The sequence below is a fragment of the Canis lupus genome, chromosome 4 (genome assembly GCF_003254725.2).
Source record: "Canis lupus dingo isolate Sandy chromosome 4, ASM325472v2, whole genome shotgun sequence".
In the NCBI taxonomy this organism is placed as follows: domain Eukaryota; kingdom Metazoa; phylum Chordata; class Mammalia; order Carnivora; family Canidae; genus Canis; species Canis lupus.
The window spans coordinates 11,614,688-11,639,042 of record NC_064246.1 but is presented as its reverse complement, the minus strand read 5'-3'; the positions used below and the strand labels follow the sequence as shown (position 1 = coordinate 11,639,042).

The following is a 24,355-nucleotide window of genomic DNA, read 5'->3' as shown; positions in this document are numbered from 1 at the left end:
CAATCAAGAAAACATATACAAATGAAATCTAGAAACATCTTTCTGAGTAGTGAGCAGAAAGTTAAAATCAATAAAAAGCCTTAGTTGAGGTAGGTATGAAATGCCAGCAGGAGACTGTGGAGGCATGATGACATAACTGAAACTTGTGTTTTCTTTCCTGTGTTCTTTTCTGGGGTAATTCTTTTCCTTTGGACACCTACTAAGAAAGAGAAAAAGGAACAACTTCCCTAAGATACTTTTTCTGAACTATTGTATGAGATGGTACTAAGTCCTTAGTATTAGGTCCAGTATAATATGACAAATGATAGCATCATTACTATTTTCTTTAATAAGAAAGAAATGTTCCTTTAAGAATTTATTTATTTATTTATTTATTTATTTATTTATTTACTTACTTACTTACTTACTTACCTACTTATTTACTTATTTGACACACACACACACACACACACACAGAGCACAAGCAAGCAGAGCAGCAGGCAGAGGGAGAGGAAGAAGCAGGTTCCATGCTGAGCATGGAGCCCAACATGGATTTTTATTCCCGAACCCTAGGATCATGACCTGATGCTTGATCAACTGAGCCACCCAGGTGCTCCAGAAATTTACCTTTAAAAGATACACATTTTCCACCCTTAGGGATATACCCAAGAGAAATGAAATTGTACATCCACACAAAACTTTGTACAACACGAATGTTCATAGTAGCCAAAAAATAGGAACAACCAAAATGTCCATTAACTGATGAATGGATTAAATAAGATTTACATAATAGAATATCCATGTAAAAGAATACTATTCATTAATAAGAAGGAATGAGTACTGACAGACGCTACAGCATGGATAGATGAAATTTGAAAACATTGTGCTATGCGAAAGAAGTGAGTCACAAAATACATATTGTATGATTTAATTTATATGAAATGTCCAGAATAGGTAAATCTATAGAAATGGCACTTCCTAGAATTTAAGGGCCTGGAGGTGGTGGGAAGTGGAGAGTCACTGCTAATAAGTACAGGCTTTCTTTCTAGGTAGACAAAAATGATCTCAACTTAGATTGTGGTGATTGTTGGACAACACTATGAATACACTAAGAAGCATTTTATTATATACGTAAATTGTTGATGTGTGTGAATTACATCTCAAGTTGTTTAATAAAGATAGCTATATAAATAAGGTATGTATAATGCTCCTAAGTAAAAGTGACCTGAAAAACAAAGAAATCCCTCAAAAAAATTAAAAACAAAATGAAAGGATAAGACTATCTATATGGTAGCCTAGTCACACAGAGAAGAAATCTTTCAAGTATTTATAAAACTCAGTGATTTGAATGCATTCCTAGGGGATATATTCTTAAAACAAAAAGACAAAAAAGAAAATGTAAAAGATACATAGTAGTCATATTGGTATTGTTATTTTATCATTAATATGTATATGTATTAGGCTTTCACATAATTTATTAATTTAATTACTTATTTACTCATAAATAATTAACTAGTATCTTTGGGAATTGTTATTTTAGACTAAATGAAAAGAAATACAAATACATCAAAGAGTTAAAGAAAAATGCTTAATCTTACACTTATGTAATTCCAGTATAAATTCATGATGCATTTTTCCCTTAAAAAAGTATTTACTTCCTACCTCTATCTGTAGAAAAATTCCTAGGAGTAATGTCTATACAATAGCACTAATTATTGAGTCCAGACTGAGATTTCTAAATAGCAATTCTTACTAAAAGGAACCAAGTCTCTTTGGAAAAATGGCTGATGCCACATCCTGGCAAGAAATGTATAAGATTAGCCTGGAATATCTTATGCTGGAAGGTATGAAGGAAGTGATCACAGATCACTGTATGGTTGTGTCAAGAGGACTCAGGAGACAATTTTCAAAGGCCTGCTATATGCCAAAGATGGGCATTTGTGCATCAAAAGAAAAATGACTCCAGTCAAAGAAAGACAAATACCATGTGATTTCAGTAATATGTGAAATTTAAGAAACAAAACAAACGAAGGGGGAAAGGTTTTTTTTTTTTTAATAGAAAGAGAGTGTGTGAGGGGGGAATAAGGGAAGGACAGAGGAAGAGGGAGAGAGAATCCCAAGCAAGCTTCATGCTCAGCACATAGAATGTGGTAGAAGCAAAGCTATATCTCTTTAAATGGTGGACCCTAAGAGACTGTCTGTCTTCCTCCTTAGAACCTTGAACTACCATGTAAAGATACCCAGGTACCCTACTGAAGACATCTATAGAAAGAGACAGAGATACCCATCCACTCTCTAACTGTTCTAGCTATCCCAATTGAGTGGCCAGATATGTCAGTTAAGACACCTTGGACATTCAAAACCCAACTATTTTAGTGCTAAGATTGAGCACAGCTTCCAACTGATCCATTAGCTGCAATTAACCAAGGGAATGACCCCAGATGATGCCACATGATGAAGAACTCTTAACTCTCTGAGTTCTTTAGCAAATATAATAGTTGTTGCTTTAAGTCACTAATTTGGGAAGAGTTTGTTATGCAGCAATAGATAATCTGGTATTTGCAGGATAAAACAACCAGATATAGTCTTGGTCTCTGTAAATTTTTAGTCTGAACTTAAGCCTGTTTTAAACCCCACAAAAATGGCAATAAGCCAATGGTCATAGTTTACATATTGGACCAATAAGTATTTGCTTCATCATCTAATTAGCTATAGATATGTGAAGATTGAGGAAAGTACTATAATGCTGAACCAAAAGATACTCTTCAAGAGCTTACTGTTATGTTTGAGTGAATGAGATGGTGCCTAACTGGATCAAATTTAGGTCTTACATGATAGTGTATGGTCAAGAAGAAGAAAGACATGGCTATAGAACAGTCTTTTCTTTTTGATGTGCTACAGTGAAGGAACTCAGTATTATTATAATTGTATTTTTTCAAGAAGGAAAGATGTAGGTTTTTAGTAATATAGGATATAGAGAGACTTCTAAGGACAAAAACAGATACAGTTCTACATTTTTGAGGAACCATGACTATGTGTACTTTCATTTGTAGTATTCCCATTATTTCAATCAAATATTACACAATCCTATATTCTTAGCTGTGGTGGTGGTTATCATCATCAACATCATTATCATCATCCATTTCAGGAAGAAGGATCTGAGTGGGAGGTAATGAACCCAAAGGGAAAAGAAAAGGATACAGACAGGGGCAAAGCAAAGGAAGAAGAGAGGAGGTGGAGAAAGGAGTGAAGAATAAGAGAAAAAAATGAAATAATAAGAACTCTTGGTAAGATTGGGAGAGATAGAGAAGTAAGGATCATAAAAAATAATATGATGGCATATGGTTTGCAAAACAATTTACTATTTATAAGTGGAACATTAATTTATGTCATCTAACTTAATCTTTTTAATGCTTGCTAATGGTGTTTTATTATTCACATTATATAGATGAGGAAATATGGATAGTACTACAAGAATACAACTTCAGCATTTATTTTTTCTTTTTTTAAAGATTTTATCTATTTATTCATGAGAGACAGAGAGAGAGAGAGAGAGAAAGAGAGAGAAAGAGAGAAAGAGGCAGAGACACAGGCAGAGGGAGAAGTAGGCTCCATGCAGGGAGCTCGACGTGGGACTGGATCCCGGGTCTCCAGGATCACACCCTGGGCGGAAGGCGGCGCTAAACCACTGAGCCACCTGGGCTGCCCAACATTAATTTTTTTTCTATTAAAAATATTCACCAAATGTACACTGTGCCAGTCACTATGCTAAGTGCTAGCAATATAATTGTTAGCAAAATAAACATGCTATCTACCCTTTTAACTTAAAATCTAGGAGAGAAGGAAAGCATTATTCAAATAATCACAAAAACAGCTATAAAATTACAACAAATTAAAGGAACATTGTACTATGAAAATAGACTATCAGAAGTTTGATCTACTCAGATAGTTCTGATTACAGGTTTTTTTAGACAGACAAATTGCACAATTACCTTGTTTGAATCTCTCTTATTAATATATTTCATCCAAATATGATTGTACATTAAGCAATCATAATCATTTTCAAATCACTCTTACTCTTTTTTTAAATTTAAATTTTCCAAGGATAAGGTGAAAACATTGCATTATATTTATGCATAGCCCTGTGTACCTCTAAATGCCATTATTTACTGGATCAAGATTCTGTACCCTGTAGTCTTTAGTCAAGAACTGGCAAACAAGGACTTTTGAGCAGGGAGGAGGGATCCCGTTCTAGACATGAGAATTTACCACCACTTAACTTGGCTGGCTTTGAATGTATCACTCACAGCCTGTCAGCCAGAAGATGATTAAAGTCTGTACCTCTAGTCCCTAGGGTTTCCCTTTTTTTAGACTTCTCAGAGTAAATGTTAGCTTTATGCGCCACCAGATAAAAGAGATTGTGATCAGGTAAGAATTGTACTCAATAAACCTGCTCTAGAAGAAAAGCAAACAATGTAACCACTGAATATCCAAGAGTACTTCTACTCTAAGGACATAAAACCTAAATGAACACCTTCTTCTCAAATAACCCCCAATGGTTTCAGATTGTTAATTCATTAATCCTTTTAAAAGCCCACAGCCAAGGTTGATAAGAATAAACAGGAAACTAAAATACAAAGAGTTGAATTGATGTACTCCCTTTCCTCTAAACTGAACAGGAAGAAGCACACTTGTGAAGCTCCTTTTTCTCAGTATAGACACTCTACAAGAGATTCTGAATGAAATGGCCCCTGTTGACCTTTTCTAGAAATGCACATTTTACCCAAAGTGCTAATTAATCTATTAATAGTTGGTTTTTCTTCCTTCCACATTTAATTTGAGAATCTTAGATATCCTTTGTAGGCTTTGATCATTACCTATAACTTGGAATTTGGGCATTTTGTGTTAATTTTTTGTTTTATATTCTTTTCATAAATATTTTCCATGTGACAATATTTGAAAATAAATTTTTAACACTTCAGTCCATTTTGTAGTAGCTTGTCTTCTCATATTCTTCTGGTCTCTCTCTAGTAAATTTTAGATATCTTGCATTTACTTAGTTCTTCCTTAATTAAAGAATTAATTGGTCAGAAAACACTTTGTATGATTTATTTCCTTTATTGGTGAACATACCATGTACACTTGAAAAATATTGTGTATCCTGTAGTTGTTGGGGATATCATTTAAGTTCAGTTGGTTGATAGTGTCATTTGTATTATTTATGTCTTTACTAAATTTTGCCTAGATCTTCTATCAAATGCTAAGAAAAAGGAAGTGATAATGAAATTGTCAGGTCTCCCTTTTAATTCTGTCAATTTTTACTTCATATTATTTTGAAACATTCTAATTAGGTACACTATTTATTATTGTTATTTCTTTCTTATGAGTTAAACTCTTATTGTTTTTTTAAATATTTTATTTATTTATTCATGAGAGACACAGAGAGAGAGAGAGAGAGGCAGAGACACAGGCAGAGGGAGAAGCAGGCTCCATGCAGGAAGCCCAATGTGGGACTCCATCCCAGAACTCAAGGATCACACCCTGGGCCAAAGGCAGGCACTAAACCGCTGAGCCACCCAGGGATCCCCTAAACTCTTATTGTTATGAAATTTTCCTTTTTATCTCTCCTTGTGTTCTGTCTTGAAGTCTATTTTTTATCTCATACCGAGTCCCTCTACCAGCTTTCTTACACTCACTGTTTGTATAGTACACCTTGCCCATCTATTTACTTTCAACCTATTTGTGTCTATATATTTAAAGTTCATTCTTATAAAGAGCACATATTTGGGCCTTTTTTAAATCCTTTATGAATATCTCTAATTTCTAATTGGAGCACTTAGTCCATTAACATGTATTATAACCATCAATATGGTTAGATTTATTTTTTAATTTTTATTTTAATTTCAGCTAGTAAACATTAGTTTCATTATGTACAATATAGTGATTCAACAATTCCATACACACCTAGTGCTTATCACAAGTGCATTCCTTAATCTACATCCCCTGTTTCACCCACTCCTCCAACCTCCTCCCCTATGATAGTTGTAAGTTTGTTCTCTGCAGTTAAAAGTCTATTTCTTGGTTTTTCTCTCATTATCCTTTGCTCATGGTTTTGTTTCTTAAATTCCACTTGCTAGTGAAGTCATATGGTATTTGTCTTTCTCTGACATTTCACTTAGCATTATACTCTCTAGCTCCATGCATGTTACTGCAAATGGCCAGATTTCATTCACTTTTATGACTAAGTAATATTCCATTGCATATTTATACTACTTCCTCTGTATCCATTCATTAACCAATGGATACATGGGCTGCTTCCATACCATGGCTATTATTAATAATGCTACAATAAACATAGGGGTATATGTATCCCCTTGGATTAGTGTTTTTGTATTCTTCAGGTAAATACCCAGTAGAGTGATTGCAAGATTATAGGGTATTTCTATTTTTAACTTTTTGAGGACTCTCTATACTGTTTTCCACAGTGGCTGCACCAGTTTGCATTCCCACCAACAGTATGAGAAAGTTCCTATCTTGCCACATCTTTGCCACACCTGTTGTTTCTTGTGTTGTTGATTTTAGCCATTCTGACAGGTGTGAGGTGGTATCTCATTATAGTTTTGATTTGTATTTCCCTGATGATAGGTGATGATGAGCATCTTTTCATTGGTCTGTTGACCAACTGGATGTATTCCCTTTTCTTTTCTTTTTTTAAATTTAAACTCAATAAGCCAACATATAGTACATCATTAGTTTTAGATGTAGTTTTCGATAATCTTTAGAGAAATATCTATTCATGTCTTCTGCTCATCTCTTAATTGGATTTTGTTTTGGGGTGTTCAGTTTTATAGGTTCTTTATATATTTTGGTTAATAAACTTTTATCAGATATGTCATTTCAAAATATCTTCTTCCTTTGAGAAGTTTGCCTTTTAGTTTTATTGACTGCTTCCTTTGCTGTGCAGAAGCTCTTTATTTTAATGTAGTCCCAATAGTTTATTTTTGCTTTTGTTTTCCTTGCCTCAGAAGACATAGAAAAATGTTGTTATGGCCAATGTCAACGAAATTACTGCCTGTGCTCTTCTAGGATTTTTATGGTTTCAGGTCTCATAGTTAGGCCTTTAATCAATTTTGAGTTTATTTTTGTGTATGGTGTAAGAAAGTGGTCCAGTTGTCTTCTCTTCCATATAGTAGACCAGTTTTCCCAACACCATTTGTTGAAGAGACTGTCTTTTTTCTATTGGATATTGTTTCCTGATTTGTTAAAGATTCATTGGCCAGGGCTGCCTGGGTGGCTCAGCGGTTGAGTGGCCGCCTTTGACTCAGAGCGTGATTCTGGAGACCCGGGATTGAGTCCCACAGAGTCCCCTGCATAGAGTCTGCTTCTCCGTCTGCCTCTCTCTCTCTCTCTCTCTCTCTCTCTGTCTCTCTCTCTCTGTGTCTCTCATAAATAAATAAATAAATAAAATCTTTAAAAAAAAAGATTCATTGACGATATCATTGTGGGTTCATTTTGAGGTTTTGTGTCCTGTTGATTTTGTTTTATCAGTGTTTTACAGTTTTCAGAGTACAGGTTTTTTACCTCTGTGGTTAAGTGTATTCCTAGGTATCTTATTATTTTTGGTGCAATTGTAAATGGGATTGTTCTTTTAATTTCTCTTTCTGCTGCTTCATTATTGGTGTTTAGAAATGCAACAGATTTCTGTACACTGATTTTATATTCTGTGACTTTACTGAATTCACGTTTCAGTTCTAGAAGATTGTTGAGTGAAGTCTTTCAGGTTTTCTACGTATAGTATCATGTCATCTGCAAATAGTGAAAATTTTACTTACTCCTTACTAATGTGGATGCCTTTAATTTTCATTTTAATTTTTTTTGTCTGATTGCTGTAGCTAAGACTTCCAGTACTATGTTGAATAAAAGTAATGAGAATGGACATCCTTGTCTTGTTCATAACCTTAGGAGAAAAGCTCTCAGTTTTTCCTCATTAAGGATAATGTTAGCTATTGGTTTTTCATTAATGGCTTTTATTATGTTAAGATATATTCCTTCTAAGCCTACTTTGTTGTGGGTTTTTATCATGAATGAATGTTATACTTCATCAAATGCTTTTTCTGCATCTATCAAAAATGGTCATATGATTCCTATCTATAAGATGGTGTTGTGAATATTGAACCCTTGCAACCCAGGAATAAATACTACTCGATCATGATGGATGATTTTTTAATGTATTATTGGATTCAGTTAGCTAGTATTTTGTTTAGGATTTTTGCATCTACATTCATTAGAGATAACTGGCCTGTAGTTCTCTTTTTTTGTGGTGTCTTGATGTCATTTTGGTATCAGGATGATAATGGCCTCATAGAATGAATTTGGAAGCTTTTCTTCATTTTCTTTTTTTTTTTTTTTTTGGATTAGGTTGGGAAGGTGTTAACTCTTCTTTAAATGTTTAATAGAATTTGTCTGTGAAGCCATCTGGTCCTGGACTTTTGTTTATTGGGAGTTTGTTGATAATTGATTCAATTTCTTTGCTAATAATTAGTTTGTTCAAATTTTCTATTTCTTCTCATTTCAGTTTTGGTAAGCTATATATTTCTAGGATCTATTCAATTCTTCTAGATTGCCAACTCTTGGCATATTGCTTTTCATAATATTCTCAGAGTTGTTTGTATTTCTGTAATGTTGGTTGCTATTTCTCCCTCTCATTTGTAATTTTATTTAAGTCTCCTTTTTTTCTTGATAGGTCTGGCAATATATCTATCAATTTTATTGATTTTTTTTCAAAGAACTAGCCCCTGGTTTCATTGATCTCTTCCATTTTTAGTTTCTGTATCATTTATTTCTGCTTTAATCTTTATTAGTTCCTTCCTTCTACTGGTTTCAGATTTATTGTTCTTTTTCTAGCTCTTTTAGTTGTAAAGTTAGGTTGTTTATTTGAAATTTTTCTTATTTCTTGAGGTAGGCCTGTAGTGCTATAAACTTCCCTCTTAGAACCTCTTTTGCTGAACCATTGTGTTTTGAACCATTGTGTTTTGATGTTTATTTGTTTCCATGTACTCTTTAATTTCTTTGATTTCCTGGTTGAGCCATTAATTGTTTAGTAGCATGTTATTTAACCTCCTTGTTTTGTGGTCTTTCTAGATTTTCTCTTGTGGTTGATTTCTAGTTTCATAGCATTGTGGTCAGAAAAGCTGTATGGCATGATTTCAATCATTTTGAATTTGTCAGGCATAGTTTTTTGGCCTAATATGTGATCTATTCCAGAGAATGTTCCATGTGCACTTGAAAAGAATATGTATTCTGCTGTTTTAATGGAATATTCTGAATATAGCTATTAAATCCATCTGATTCAATGCATTATTTAAAGCTGCTGCTTCCTTGTTTATTTCCTATTTAGATGATCTGTCCATTGATGTAAGGGGGGGGGGGTTAAAGTCCTCTACTATTATTGTATTGTTATCAATTATTTCCCTTTACTTCCAATCTCCAAGTATCTTTATGTGTAAAGTGTCTCCTGTAGGCAGGATATAGATGGGTCTTGGTTTTCTCTTTCTTTTTCTTTTTTTTTAAGTCTATTCTTTCACCCTATGCCTTCTGATTGGAGTATTAAGTCCATTTACATTTAAAGTAATTTTTGATATGTATTTATTGCCATTTTATTACTTGTTTTGTGGTGTTTCTGAAGATTTTCTCTGATTTTCTTTTGCCTTTCATAGTTTGCTGGTTTTCTTTCATGGTATATTTGGATTTTTTACTCTTTATTCTTTGCATATTTAATAGTGGTTTTTTATTTGTGGTTACTATTAAGTTTGTATTATAACATCTTCTGCATATTGCAGTCTATATGAAGTTGATGATCATTTGAGTTTGAATTAATTCTTTTCTTCTCTCTTCCCCGTGTTTTATACATATGATGTCATATTTCCCATCCTTTTATATTGTGAGCTCCTTAACTGATTTTTTAACAAAAATATTCAATTTGTGTGTGTGTGTGTGTGTGTGTGTGTGTTTCCTGACTTCATACATTCACTTTTGGCCTTTCCTTTCCACTCACAGAGTCCTTTTAGTTTTTCTGGAAGGCTGCTTTAGTGGTCATGAACTCCTTTAGTTTTTGTTTGTCTGGGAAACTATATCTCCTTATATTGTGAATGATAGCCTTGCTGGATAGAGTATTTTTGGCTACAGATTTTTCCCATTCAGAACTATGAATACATCATGTCAATCCCTTTTTTCTAAGCCAAAAGCCTTGATAGCCTTAGGGCTTTCCCTTGTATGTAACTATTTTCTTTTGTATTGTAGCTTTTAAAATTTTTTCTTTATCAGTATATTTTGCCATTTTAGTTACAGTAGGTCTTGGTATGGATCAGCTTTTGCTGATTTTGTTGGTGGTTCTCTGTGCTTCCTGGATTTGGATATCTGTTTCCTTCTCCAGATTAGGGAAGTTTTCAGCTATTATTTCTTCAAATAAATTTTCTGCCCCTTTTCTCTCTCTTCTTCTTCTTGGACTCCTATCATGTGAATGTAATTATATCTGATGGAGTCACTGAGTTCCCTAAGTTTATTCTCATTTCTTATTTCTATTTTCATTCTCTATTCTTTTTTCTCTTTTTTGTTCAGTTTCATTACCTTTCATTATTCAGTTTTCTAGGTCATTAATTTGTTCCTCTGCTTCTTCCAGCCTGCTGTTCATTCCATCCAACGTTTTTCCTATTTTGTTTATTGAGGTCTTGATCTCTGCGATGTTATTCCTTCTCTGTGTTAAGGGTTTCAGTCATATCTTCTACTCTTTTCTCAAGTGAGTATCTTCATGATATTACTTTAAATTCTTTATCAGACATTTCACTTAGATTTCTAGTCATGGCTTAATCTTGTTCTTTCATTTGGAACAAATTCCTCTGCTTTCTCATTTTGTCTAAGTTTCTGTACTTTCTTCTGTTAGGAAAGTCAGTTACATCTCCTGTTTTTGATGGTAATAGGATTATGAAGAAGAACCCTTGGGTTGAGAATCTCCATGTTGGCAGCATTTGGGACTGGTATTCTGTGGGAGAGGAGTTCACCATACAGTTCCTGGGGCAAGAGTGACTGGGAGGGGCAATTCTACTGGAGTCCAGGGATGTGGGGCTTGGGGTAAGCAAGTTAGTTTGTGAGTATCTGCACTGTGCTGATTCCCAAAGGGGGCCCTGTGCTTACTGCTGAAGGGTGAGGGATGAAAATGGCACTGGCCAGTTCCTTTGTTTCCAGAGGGGTGTTTCCATGAAAGCTGCCTCTCTGGGACATGCTCCATGAAGAGCAAATAACCTCTGCACTGTGTGCCCTAGGTGCTCTTCAGATCCCTGTTTCCATGCTGTGTGTCCATGGGCTGTATGCCTGTGTTCTCTTCAAAGGCAGCCCCAAGCCTCCAGGCCCTCCTGAGCCACACCTGCTAATCTTTAGAACTCTAGTCTTTAAGCTTCACTGGTTGCAAGAACTCATACAAAAACTCTCTTTTCAAGCCAACTACTATGGGAATTCATATGCCTTCTGTGGGCTTCCCTTTGCACTAGTCTGTCTTTCACCCATCTCTGCAACATGTCTCCCTCCCCACTGCAGTGGCCATAATCCATTTCTCTCTCAAACCATGTCTCTGCACTCTCTACCTCTTTGATGTGGCCTCTTCTCTACCTTTAGCTGTAGAGTTTGTTCTGCCAGTTTTCCTGGTCAATTTCTGTGGTATTTAGGATAATTCGATAGTTATCTAGTTGGATCTATGGGATAAGACAAGCCAAGGGTTCTCCTATTGCGCTGCCATCTTTCCTGGCCCACTAAGGTTAGATTTAGATCTTGTTTTATCATTTTATTTTATCATTTTAATTTCCCCATCTGTTTTGTTTCCTCCTTTGTTCCTTACTTTGTGATTTGTTGAATTTTTTTTAAAGAATTTCATTTCTATTCCATATCTATTGAATTTTTAGTTATACCTTTAAATATACACAGTAAACTTTTCACAGTATGCTTAACATTATTTAATATAAACTATAAAAACCTATATAAGTCCATTTATTGTAACTCTCCATAGTCGTCATTAATATACACACAAACTCAAACCCTACAACACAAAAGTATTATTTTACAGTATTGTTTACTTAAATAATCTCTAGACCCAATGTGGGGTTCAAACACAGGACCCCAGGAGCAAGAATCACATGTTCTTCTGATTGAGCCAACCAGGTACCCTTCAAGAGTACTCAGCCATTCATTTTAATAGATAGAAGGAGATATAGCCTTTTATATTTACCAACATATTTCTTATTTCAGATTCTCTTCATTACTTCCTCAAGTTCTGATACCAGTTCCCATTACCCTAAGAAGTTCCTTGAGCATTTCTTGTTATGTAGATTACCAGGTAATGTATTAGCTTCCCTTATCTGAAAATATTTTTATTATACTTCATTTTTGAGAGTTTTTTTTCAGTTCACGTTTTCTCCTTTCAGCACCTTAACAAATTTTTTTACTATCTTGTGGTCTCTATTGTTTGTGAGGAGTGAGCAGTCATTTGAGTCCCTGTTTTTCCCTGTATTTATAGGTCATTTTCCTTTGGATGCCACCAATATTTTCTGGGTTTTTTGGTTGGTTTGTTTTGTTTTGTTTTGTTTTAATTTACACCACACCTTCCTTCATACACATTATTTTCCAATGGCTGTGATTGTCCTGTATTTTGTTCTCTGGTTCTTCATGCCAGAGAGACTATGGGTTTTCTATTGGTTTTTGTCACTCCATTCAGTGCCTACTGTGGATTAACCACAAGCTAAAAGCCTTCTTAATCTTGTTATTTTTTACTCATTGATGAAGATTCAGCTTAATCATCTTTTTTTTTTTTTCATAAAGCTTCTCAGAATCTGCAGATTCAACTGGATGTATCCATGAGTTAAGAATGCATTTGGCTGCATTTGACAGGAAATACTACTACAGCAACTTGAACAAGACCAGGTTGATTTTTCTCATCTAATTCAGAGGTAGGCAATTCAAAGAAAATATAGCTGATCATATAGGGTATTAGGGACCTAGGTTTTTCCCTATCTATTTGCACTTCTATTGGCATAAAGTATTTGTTCTTGTAGTCTCAAGATGAAAGTTATATGCCTGAGCATTACATTCATTTCCCGGTGGGCAAAAGAGGCAAGGACAATTGGTGGGTGACTAACTCAACCCAGTTTGTCTGGAAATTTCTCATTTTCAACACTGTAAGCCCCAAATTCCATTAGTTGAGCTAAAAACAAAATCACATCTGATTTACCTGTGGTTTTTGTTTTTCATGCCAAGAGAATATCTTATAAGATTGTAAAACAAAAATCAGAGCCAATTCACCTTCTGCAAAGGTAGAATCCAACCAAGATATGATCACAGTCCTATTCACAATTTTTTATTATTTTTAGATATGGCTTGTTTTCCTGGGTCATGGCATAAATAGTCTGGTTGATTATCTCCAAAAAATGCTATTCCAGAATTTACCTAGGTCAATTATTCTTAGGATCTTTCCTGAAGAATGGCTTAGTTAAATGTTGTCATTACTTTGGTTATTTTATGAAGCTTTTAAAATAATAGTTTAACAAGTATATTACAAAACAAAGTACATATAGTAAAAAGCAAAATCGAAATGCACATTGCTGTAATGTTTTAAAATATAAGCTAATATCAAAAAATTCTTAAAGTTCTGATAACTGTAATTAATAAAGCAATAATTTGAAATATTGATAGAAGTTAAACAAAAAATCATTTATAACTAAACACACTAGAACAAAATTTAAGGGTTGTTTTTTTGAGAGAAAATATATGCCTTTTGCATGGATGAAATTCCCTTAATCAGTCTGTTTCTGTTTATCAAAGGAGTTTGAGGACATCCAACAAATGATCAATATTAGTTATGAATTCTAAAGAAATTAAAATTTATTTATAGCCTGTTTATTACTTGCTGTTTTCAAGGCATAAAATAGTATTTTACGGCCTTAGGAGCAAAATATAGATTTTTCCATGATAAGCATAAAATTATAATATGGTTAATAATTATGTAAGATCTTTCTTATAAAGTTTGACATTATATAAGCATAGTTTGTGATGTGCAGCACATGTATAGTGTTGTAAAAACACAAAATAAATTTAACAGCCAGTAGCAGTTTCTCTTTCTTTGCCTCATTTTCCCCCCAGTTTTGCCATGAACCAATGATTATAAAATGTGAATACTAATAAAATAACCCTTACCTTTTAATGAAATCACTTTCATACATTTTCTTTCATGCCTAATTTGTGTTAATTACAAATGCTTCTTAGCTCCATTTCAGCAAAGTAAATGTGTGGTTTTTTTCTCTATGAATGAAACCAAGTAATTCATTTTAATGCTAAGGGTTCCCTGGTCCAGAAATGGAATATACTTTTAGCAATATTCTCTGACCCCAAGACTCCCAAAGAACCACTCCTCTGACTTCAGTTGCCAAATTAACATAAGTAAGGATGTAATTGTCTTGCTTAAAGGGCTTGGAAATAAAACCTTCTTTAGATCTGTGATGATATTTGAACTGAGTGTAGTCCTCTTCAACAGATTTTTTTTAAAAGATTTTATTTATTTATTCATGAGAGACACAGAGAGAGGCAGAGACACAGGCAGAGGGAAAAGCAGGCTTCCTGCAGGGAATCGGATGTGGGACTGGGTCCTAGGACTCCGGGATCACACCCCTAGCCCAAGGGATCACACCCCTAGCCCAAGGCAGAGTCTCAACCACTGAGTCACCCAGACATCCCCTCTTCAATGGATTTTAATAAGCAATTAATTGAGGAGGTATGAGAATTCTCACCTATACAGCTTCATTCATGACCGCTATCTGAAGTTCAGGCCATTCACAGCCTACTTCAAGCTCTACAGAACTTTTATTCTCCTCACCTTACTAACTTTGAGTCTAGAATTCAGTTCTTTGCTTCCAAATCCAACTCCATTCTGATCCCATAATTTTGAATATCATTGTGTCTCCCCAGTCAATGCTTTTAACCATCAAGCCATCCTCTTTTCTCCAAGTTCCTATATTTTCAGTTCTCTATTAATAATAAAGAGCAATGTTATTTAGGATCTATCTTTCTAAATCTTCCCCAGCTACTGGTAGCTCAAACAGAAGTACTGCACAGCAATTATACTGGCACACTGTTATACTGTACACCGGTATACTGTTCAACTCCTAGCAATTTAACATGCAAAGATTAGGTGATCTTTCTATCACATCAAGAGAGTAAAATGTTATGGAATCTCATGAATTATTCTTATTTGTGAAATTGCTTAATTTCATCAGAACTTCTATCATGTCCACCATTGTTATTTGGAACTCATTTGGATAGCTTCCAATGCAATGAAGACTATCTTTACCCTCCAGCATTTTACATTAGCCTAATAGCACAAAGTAGCCAGTTCCTATGTATCAAAGCCAAGAAGCCATGCACAGAAAATAAATAGGTAATGATACACCTTCCCCTATTATATTTTATTCTTGCCAGAGCTTTAAGTCAACGTATACTTTCAGGGTAAACTCTAGGTAAAGTCAAAAAAGGCATCTTTTATCTCATAACATATGGAAGAGGTAGAAATTAAGGATGAGTGGAAAATATTTTAAATTTGTGGAAACTTCAGTTTACAAAGAGGTAGAAATTAAGGATGAGTGGAAAATATTTTAAATTTGTGGAAACTTCAGTTTACAAATATGTCTGTAGATTCATATTTGCTTTGTAGAGAGGAATCCTGCAGTAATTCTGATTTACTTAATATAACAGCAAATCCCAGGGATCCCTGGGTGGCTCAGCGGTTTAGCGCCTGCCTTGGGCCCAGTGCGCGATTCTGGAGTCCTAGGATCAAGTCATGAGTTGGGCTCCCGGCATGGAGCCTGCTTCTCCCTCTGCCTCTCTCTCTCTCTCTCTCTCTCTCTCTCATGAATTAAAAAAAAAAATCTTAAAAAAAAATAACAGCAAATCCCACACAAATGTATAATAAATACGCAATAAATGCTTATGGGAAATCAATTTTTGTAACTATGCATGTTAACTGGACTTGTGATTATTTTTTAATGTATACAAACATCAAACCATTATATTGTATACCTGAAACTAATATAATGTTATATGCCAATTAGACTTCAATAAAAAATAAATGGTTATGGAATAATATGATTAACTGAAGAATAACTTTTTACTTTCCATTTGAAAATGGTATTTATGTTGACTGAAGAGTAGAATTTACCATTGGGCAGGTAGAGTAGATAAGATACTGGATTTATGGTCAAAGAGTAGATTGAGTCTTTGCCTTTTACTAGTGAGAAAACCTCCAGTAAGGAGGTTTCACCCCTCTGGACTCAAACAAGTTACTTTGTTTGGAAAACAAAGCCTGAAATCCTCACAGGGTGTAGTGAGAGAAATTGTTTTACAAAGTCTAAAATGTACACAAAAGTAAAATGGCACTCTAAAGTCAGAATAATATGCACAGTTTAATCTAAGAATTATAAGATTCCCCCACAGTCTTTTTATGCTTATCAATTTGATCACCTAAAAAACATAGTCTCATTCAAAGGAACCTCAGAGATCAGATTTTAGTTTAACATCCTTGTTTTACAGTTGAGGAATCCCATAACTAGTGATGCTTAGTGCTTTGTCCAATTATATGATCTGCTTTCATGTTTGTGTTAGAGACCTTTCTCTATTTTTTTAATTTGGAACTCTAATTTGTAAAAATTACTTTTTATTAATATGTTATATGTTACTTTGTCTCAATGTAATAAGTAATGGAAAAATGTCACTATCATTCTACATATTGAATAGGGAAGTCTAAGAGAAGTTAAAATGTTTTACCTTAGAGTAATCCATATATTTAGGATAAAACTAGAGAAAACACATACATACACACCCTTCCAACAATCCTATAGTTCCTCTTACAGATGCCTTTAAATGTGCTTCCAAAGCTACTTTCAGAAAGTCATTAAAATTTAAAATCAAAGTTTAGAAAGTCACTATTTCTTGAATTTTTAAGTACTGTCTCCTGGAAAGCATTATTCACCTATTAGCACCTTCTTTGCATCTAGTGCCTTTTTTCTAACCCTAATCCAACCTCTACATTACTTCCTATCATGTATGATATGTTGGTTTCCTGAGACACTCTATTCATTCTGACAATCAGAAAGGTATGCCTAAGGCGCTGACATCTCTAGAAATGCTGCTGTACTTGACACTGCTTTTAGAAGATGTGTATTCAGAAACTGACTTTTTAACCTGCAGTTTTATGTATTTTTCACCTGATGGTTTGCATTCTTCTCCTTCCAACTGTACAACACTGCTTTTAGAAGATGTGTATTCAGAAACTGACTTTTTAACCTGCAGTTTTATGTATTTTTCACCTGATGGTTTGCATTCTTCTCCTTCCAACTGTACAACTCTCTTCTCTTATGAGTTGTTATGAACTAAATATTTGAGTTTCTCCATATTCATATGTTGAGCCTCCAGTGTGACTGTATTTGGAGATGTGCCTCTAAGGAAGAAATTAAGGTTAAATGAGGTTAAGGGTAGGGCTCTGATTTAATAGGATAAATCTTCTTATAAAAAGGGATACCTCTGTGTTTACTCTCTACTCTCAGTTCACAAAGAAGAGACCCTGTGAGCACATAGAAGAAGGCAGTCACCTAGGAGCCAAAGGAAGAGATCTCAGACTGAAACTTCTCTTGCCAACATCTTCTCGCCTCCAGAACTGTGAGAATTTTATTCCTAACTCTGGGAAACGAACTAGGGGTGGTGGAAGTGGAGGAGGGCGGGGGGTGGGGGTGAATGGATGATGGGCACTGAGGGGGACACTTGACGGGATGAGCACTGGGTGTTATTCTGTATGTTGGTAAATTGAACACCAATAAAAAATAAATTTATTTAAAAAAAGAAAAAAATAAACGATCCAATTCTATGGTATTCTGTTATGATAGTTCAGGCTCCATATACAGAGTAATTCCTAGATATTAAAATATTTCCCTTGCTTGAATTAATGATAGTGATAGGAGAAATTGCTGTGTGTGGACACACTTGAAATCTTATTATAGCTGCTTTGTTTGCTTCTTGATTGACTGTATACTGTTGGAGCACCTGAATACCGCTGAATAATTTTTTTGTATTAAAATCTGGCTGGCTTTTTTTCCCTCAGTTATTCCAACTAGTTGGCACAGTTGGTACTATTAACTTGTGGAGAAACAGATGCCTTTTTCTGGGTATTCAGACGCAACTAAGTCACTATGGTCTCTTCATTTGTTCCATCTTTACCCCTGCTAAATCAATGATGCATGGTTGCCATTTCATTGTTTTGCTGAGGTTTATTTATTTTGTTGCCTTTCACTTTTTGTTCATTAGACAAACATGGAGCAGATGATAAATAGTCATTGGGAAAATAATGTGTTAGACCAAAATGCAACAATGTGTTTCACAGAAAATGGCATGTCATAGATGCATTGTTTCTAGAGTAAAACAATTTAAAGAGATCCTTTTTGTGTAGGAGGAAAGCATCTGCCTGAAAAAAAAAAAAAAAAGAAGAAGCCATGGGAAAGATGCCATTTTAGTCTGTTTTATAGGTGTTTAACATTGGGCAAAATAATGATTAAATATGCATTTGGCCAGAGTCCCAGTGCCTTTCTTGTACAATTCCTTGAGACCCTATGCATATTATCTGAAAGAATTTAATAAACTGAAATGGCCTCTTTCCTTATCTGTGTATTCCCTAAAATGGAATCTCCTTGAAGTCAAGGATTTCATCTTAGTCTTATTTTCCCATCATTTAGCACAGGACATGGCTTATAAAGGTTTTCAGTTAACATTTGTTTTATTGAATTACACAAAAATGTTCAGTAGATCTATTTTTATTAATCCAGCCAATATAATTGCTTTTAAACACTGGAAGAGCAGAATTTTCTTTCCCTAGGGTCGCCTGGGTGGCTCAGTGGTTGAACATCCACCTTCGGCTCAGGAAGTGATCCTGGCTTTCTGGGATTGAGTCTTGCATCAGGCTCCCCACAGGGAGCCTGCTTCCTCCTCTGTCTATGTCTCTACCTCTCTGTGTCTCTCATGAATATATAAATAAAATATTTAAAAAAAAATAATTTTCTTCCCCTACTGCTCACACACTAAGGACATACATCTAGATGTACACACTAGATATTTTTAGCATGCATAGATAGGATTTTAGGAGGAACTTAAATTTTGAAGCAAGTTTAAACAGAATGGAAATGATTAATTGCTGGATTAATTTCATCTCGAGAAAGGTTAGAGAGGAATCTTTTTGCTCCAGGAAATAGAAGATCTAATTCAGGAATATAAAAGGCTACACCATGGTCAACCAGGCATTTTCTTTTCTTCCTGAATGAAAAGAAATCCGGTCAGAGGATCCACGTTAAGTATACAGTAGAGCTATTTAATAAGGGAGATGAAATATGAGAGTAGATTTACTGAGGAAGCAGGTGGATTCTTTGTTTCAAGGTGGGATATATACACAGTTTTCTGAAATCAGATTAGATGATCTGATTTTTTTTTTCAAGATCCATTCTAGTTCCTCCAGTCAAGGTTCTTTTAAAAAAGTTTTAGCCTTTAGTTTGAAATACTTTTGGATTTACAGAAGAGTTGCAGAAAGGTACTCAACTTTTCCCCACGCCATCATCTTACAAAACTATGGTATTTTGAAAATCAAGAAATTAACATCGATACTAGTCACTAAAAAACAGACTTTATTCAGCTTTCTCTAGCTTTTCCACTGATGGACTATTTCTGTTCCAGGATTCAACCCAGGTTCCCACATTGCATTTAGCAATTCATGGGTCTTTAAATTTCACTTTTGATTCTTAAGATTTATGCTTTACAGAGTTCTTATACCAAATCAATTGTGTGCTTTGGCCATTTCTTGGTGTTAGTTCTCCAAACTTCTTGTGTTCATCATTTATTTACCATCTTAAAGTAGATTTGCAAACCTCTCTCTGATCATAGTTCTTCTCTAGTTCCTTTTCTCTTTACCCTGCCTCCTCTCTCTGAAGATTCTTTGCCTTTGATCAGACAAGCGATCTACCTAAAGTGGATCAGCTGAAATGTACATAATTTTTCATACAAACCCTTAGAGAAAACACATAAGCAGGTTATCAAGTCAATCTGACAGTCTTGTTAATGTTATATTTAATTTGTACTATAAAATAAACAAGTGAAGATTTTAATCTTTTCTTAGAATTTGGGACCAAATAATAACTCTACATCCTTCTCAATGTTTACCATTTGAGGATATTAGGATTCATGTATGAAAATGCTTTTCTTTAGTTAAGTATCAGTTAATGAAATTGAAATATTTTATTCCAGTTTCTTAATCAGAGAATTTTGGAATCCAGTAAGAGCCATTAGCATTACCACAAATGAATAAAATTATGTGCATAATATTTTGTTTATAAGTGTATTTATTTTCTAGGCTGGAGGGTCTACAACTCTCATCAGATTTTTAAAAGTACCTCATGGCTCAAAAAGCTAAAGAAACATCCAATCTAGGAATATGAGAGAATCTATATCAATAGATAGATTTGACTTCTACGTTTTAATGCAAGGACTATTTGGAGACATAAAATAACTCCAAATGCCTTACATTCACAAAATAAATATTCTTTATTCCCCATATAATAATTTAGGAAGTTAAAACAAATTTCATTTTTATCTAGCTTTGTATTAATAAGTGTTATATTTTTATCGTATGTTTTTTTGTGGTAAATTCTTTCTTTTTTTCTTTTATCTCCAGAGTCCTTTTCAGCTGGGTTATTATTCCTCCTGCCTTTGCTTGTCTTTGTTTCACAAGTCATTCTTTCATCTATCAATCCTACCACATTACTTTTCCTTGACCAGACTGCTTGCTCGGCACTGCCTGCCACCTTCTCCCTTCTGGTTTCTACTTCTCTGCTTGCTTGTGAGAAGTGCTCTGGCTAACAGAATGTGTAACCATAGGGACTGTCAATGCCAACAGCATACCAAAACCACAATTCTGGGAAAAAAAATTAGCTTGACTTTTTCATGAAATCTTCTCAATAGAAAGCAGCCCATGTTGTGGGTAAAGTTAGAAATTTATAGCATGGAACTAAATTTAAACATAAAGAAAGCAGACTCCTTTAATGAGAAAATATACTTTACCTAGTCATTGGAAGGGGAAGGACAGGAGGTTAGATGGATAAAGGGTGAGATATTGCTTCTCACACATTCATTTTCAGGCAAAATGTCCCTATGTTGGTTCCCACAGAATGAGATAACTCCCCTCCCCATCTCTACCCCTATCAGAAGCCATGTGATACATAAGGAGCTTCATTTAATTGCTAATTACTTTTAATAACTATAAAGGGTTAATCTCAAATCTGGCTTTTAAACATAAAATGTAGAATGTGACTCAATAATACTAGATGTATTATGCTGATTGTATTATCACAGTTCTTTGTATTGAATAGTACATCTGAACCAGGTACATGCTTTACATACATTATCTTTAAATCTAGCATAGTCCTGGAAAATAAACACTATTATTCTCATTTTTCCAAAATTACTCTGCTGGCTGGTGGTACAGCTGACCTTCGCCTACTTGTGGTTGAAGTCCAAAGTTGCATACCCAAAGCTATAGCACACTTTGATGACCAGTGGAAAGTGAGTTGTTGGAAATTGGAGGCAAGAATAAGGGTAGCAAGGTGAGAAGAGAAAATAGAAATAGTGGGAATAGAGAGTCGGGTTCCAGACACTTACTGAAAGATTGTATTAAGGTGTGTGTTCCATTCACTTAGATTTTCTTGTCCTTGAGGTCAGTACTTTTCTTCTTTTTAAGGACTTATACATAATAAGTGCTTAATGAAATGTTAAAATGTGGGAAGAGAAAAGAGGAAGGAGAAAGGACAGGTGGGTTGAAAAGGAAGTGAGAAGAAAATGAGAGAGAGCTATGAAGAATGAAGAAAGAAAACAATGAGGGATGTGTATGTATGTGGAGAAAGAGTAGACAGGCAGTAAAAGGAGACAGACAGAAAGTGAGACAGAGGAAGATGAAGGGAGAAAAACTCAGTTCATTCTGACGTCTCAACCTGGACGGCTTACTAGTTACATAGCGTCTGAGCTTCAGGGAATTGTCATTTTGGAATTTAGTACTTTGAAATATGAGCTAGATAATTTAACCTCCAGGCACAGTTTTCAATGATCATTTCATCCTTCAAATAATTTACAATCAACAAGTATCCCTAGGGCCTATATAACTGGTACAGCATTGGGAGAAATAACCAAGAGTTTACAATATATATAGAAATAGCCCAAAAGGAAAGGTATTATAAGTACTCTTGCCCCCCATTCTGGGGCTTCCCTATGACCAATGACTGGTAATATATCACCTCTTCACCTATGCAAGGAACAACCCTGAAGTGGAGATGTCTATATTGGAGGTGGAGAAAGTGGAAAGTTAACATCACTGGGGCAAACCTTTGACCAATGGTAGATGGGAGCCATGATTTGGGGTTGATATATTCTTTCATTTTGACTCCTCTCCCATACAGTGCTGAGTTTAAGCCTCTTAAAAATAGTCCCATATGATTTTAAGCAGTAACCAGCTGGGTAAAACAAATGCCTATCAGTTCTTTTTTTTTCTTTGACTCATTTCCCTTTTCATCTCCTGCTTCCATTTGATTGTATATGCTCTAACAAAGTTAGTAGTGCAGAAGCTTCTGCCTAAGGTTCTACTTTCTGAGAACTAAAGCCAAGACATAAACATTATTCTTTTTCTCTCTTTATTCTGTTGGTTCTATTAGCAATCTCATCCAGTCGCCTGGTTTTCAGTTATCATCTATATACAGACAAATTCTTGATCTACATCTTTAACTCAAAGCTTTTTTTCTATAATAACCAGATATAGTTATTTAAATGTTTTATGAATATTTCTACTTGGATTTCTTACAGGTGCCCCAAACCTCTCTAAAATCAAATTAACCACCTTCCTACACATCTTAGAGTCAATCTTAGCGAGTCTCTTTCTTTTACCCTTTGATTCTATTGATCAGCAAAGCTTGCTAATTGTACTAAAATCCTCTTTAATTCATTCATTTGTCTCCATTTCTATTGCCATTCTCAAGTTCAACCCAACAGCACGTCTTTCCCAGATTTCTACAACATCTTCCTATAGGTCTCTAGACCACATGTCTTATCTCCCTTAAATCCCTACTCTATACATAAACCAGGTTGATCTTTCCAAAATCATATGTTTTACCTTGTAACAATCCTGCTAGGAAATCTTCAATATCGTGGCACCTGGGTGGCTCAGTGGTTGACCGTCTGCCTTTGGCTCAGGGTGTGATTCCAGGATCTGGGACTGAGTCCTACATAGGGCTCCTTGCAGGGAGTCTGCTTCCCCCTTGGCCTGAGTCTCTGCCTTTCTCTCTCTCTCTCTTTCTCTCTCTCTGTGTCTCTCATGAATAAATAAAATCTTTTTAAAAAAATTTTGATAGCTTTAAGATAAAGTCCAAACTCCTTAGTGTGGCTTCCAAGACCCCCAATGGCCTGCATCACCCACCCCAATAAACATTCTACTTCCTCATCATTATGCTGCCATGTTGAATGTCTTTTAGCTCCTTAAAAGATCTTGGCTCTCTTTCAATCATTGTTGTTCCTTTAGACATGTGGACTCCTCTCCATCTTTCTTCCTTATGCCTCTCTGATTTTATTCATTCTCTCCATGTCAACATGAATAACACTTCAAGTAACTAGAGTTTGAGGTTCAGGATATGAAGAATTTTTTAGTAATTTTGATCTTTAAATTGAGGATTACAGTTTAGATGATTCAGAGTAGAGAGTTGGAATTTATCAAAACTGACTATAAGGATGATGGCTATAAGAGGAAAAAACTGAGCTACCCGCAGAAGGCATTTGAGGAAGGTGAAAGAGTGCTGGAGATCAGTAAACCACAAGGTGAGGTTCTGTTTTGGTATTACCATTCCGGATTGCCACAAAAGAGGTTATTTCCTGAGCTACTAAGTCAGTGACTACTATAGTAATGAGATTAAAAAATGTCTAGCTCTGATCTTTGGGCTTGATGATCTACCTCCAACAGCCTCAGCTATGTTTAAAGGGAGCTCAATAGCTACAATTGAAATCCTGTGTCATTCTGGTGGCACAAAACAACAGAAGTCAGGAAGTAGGCACAGACTAGTTTTATTATATATACCTAAGTACACATTGGAAAAATTAGATGCTTCCATATACAGGACTGATCAGAGGCCAAATCGATGGCAGTAGATATATTTTAATGATGATTAAGTTGTGGACCTAATCTAATTTAGACCTTCAATCTAGTTTGCCCACATAAGTAGAG

At 34.9% G+C, this 24,355-nt stretch overlaps 1 long non-coding RNA gene across 4 annotated transcripts in view; it reads left to right on the top strand.

Moving 5' to 3' along the window:
* The window catches only part of LOC112651822 (uncharacterized), a 59,128-nt gene that overhangs the window by 33,627 nt on the left and 1,146 nt on the right, over positions 1-24,355 (top strand). For 3 of the 4 annotated variants that reach the window (XR_003131072.3, XR_003131069.3, XR_003131071.3), the window contains exons 2-4: positions 12,274-12,361; positions 12,844-12,971; positions 17,613-17,724. This is a non-coding gene — a long non-coding RNA (uncharacterized LOC112651822). Of the gene's footprint in view, positions 1-12,273; positions 12,362-12,843; positions 12,972-17,612; positions 17,725-18,931; positions 19,069-24,355 lie in introns of those variants that run through there. The other variant, XR_007410110.1, reaches the window with a different exon arrangement.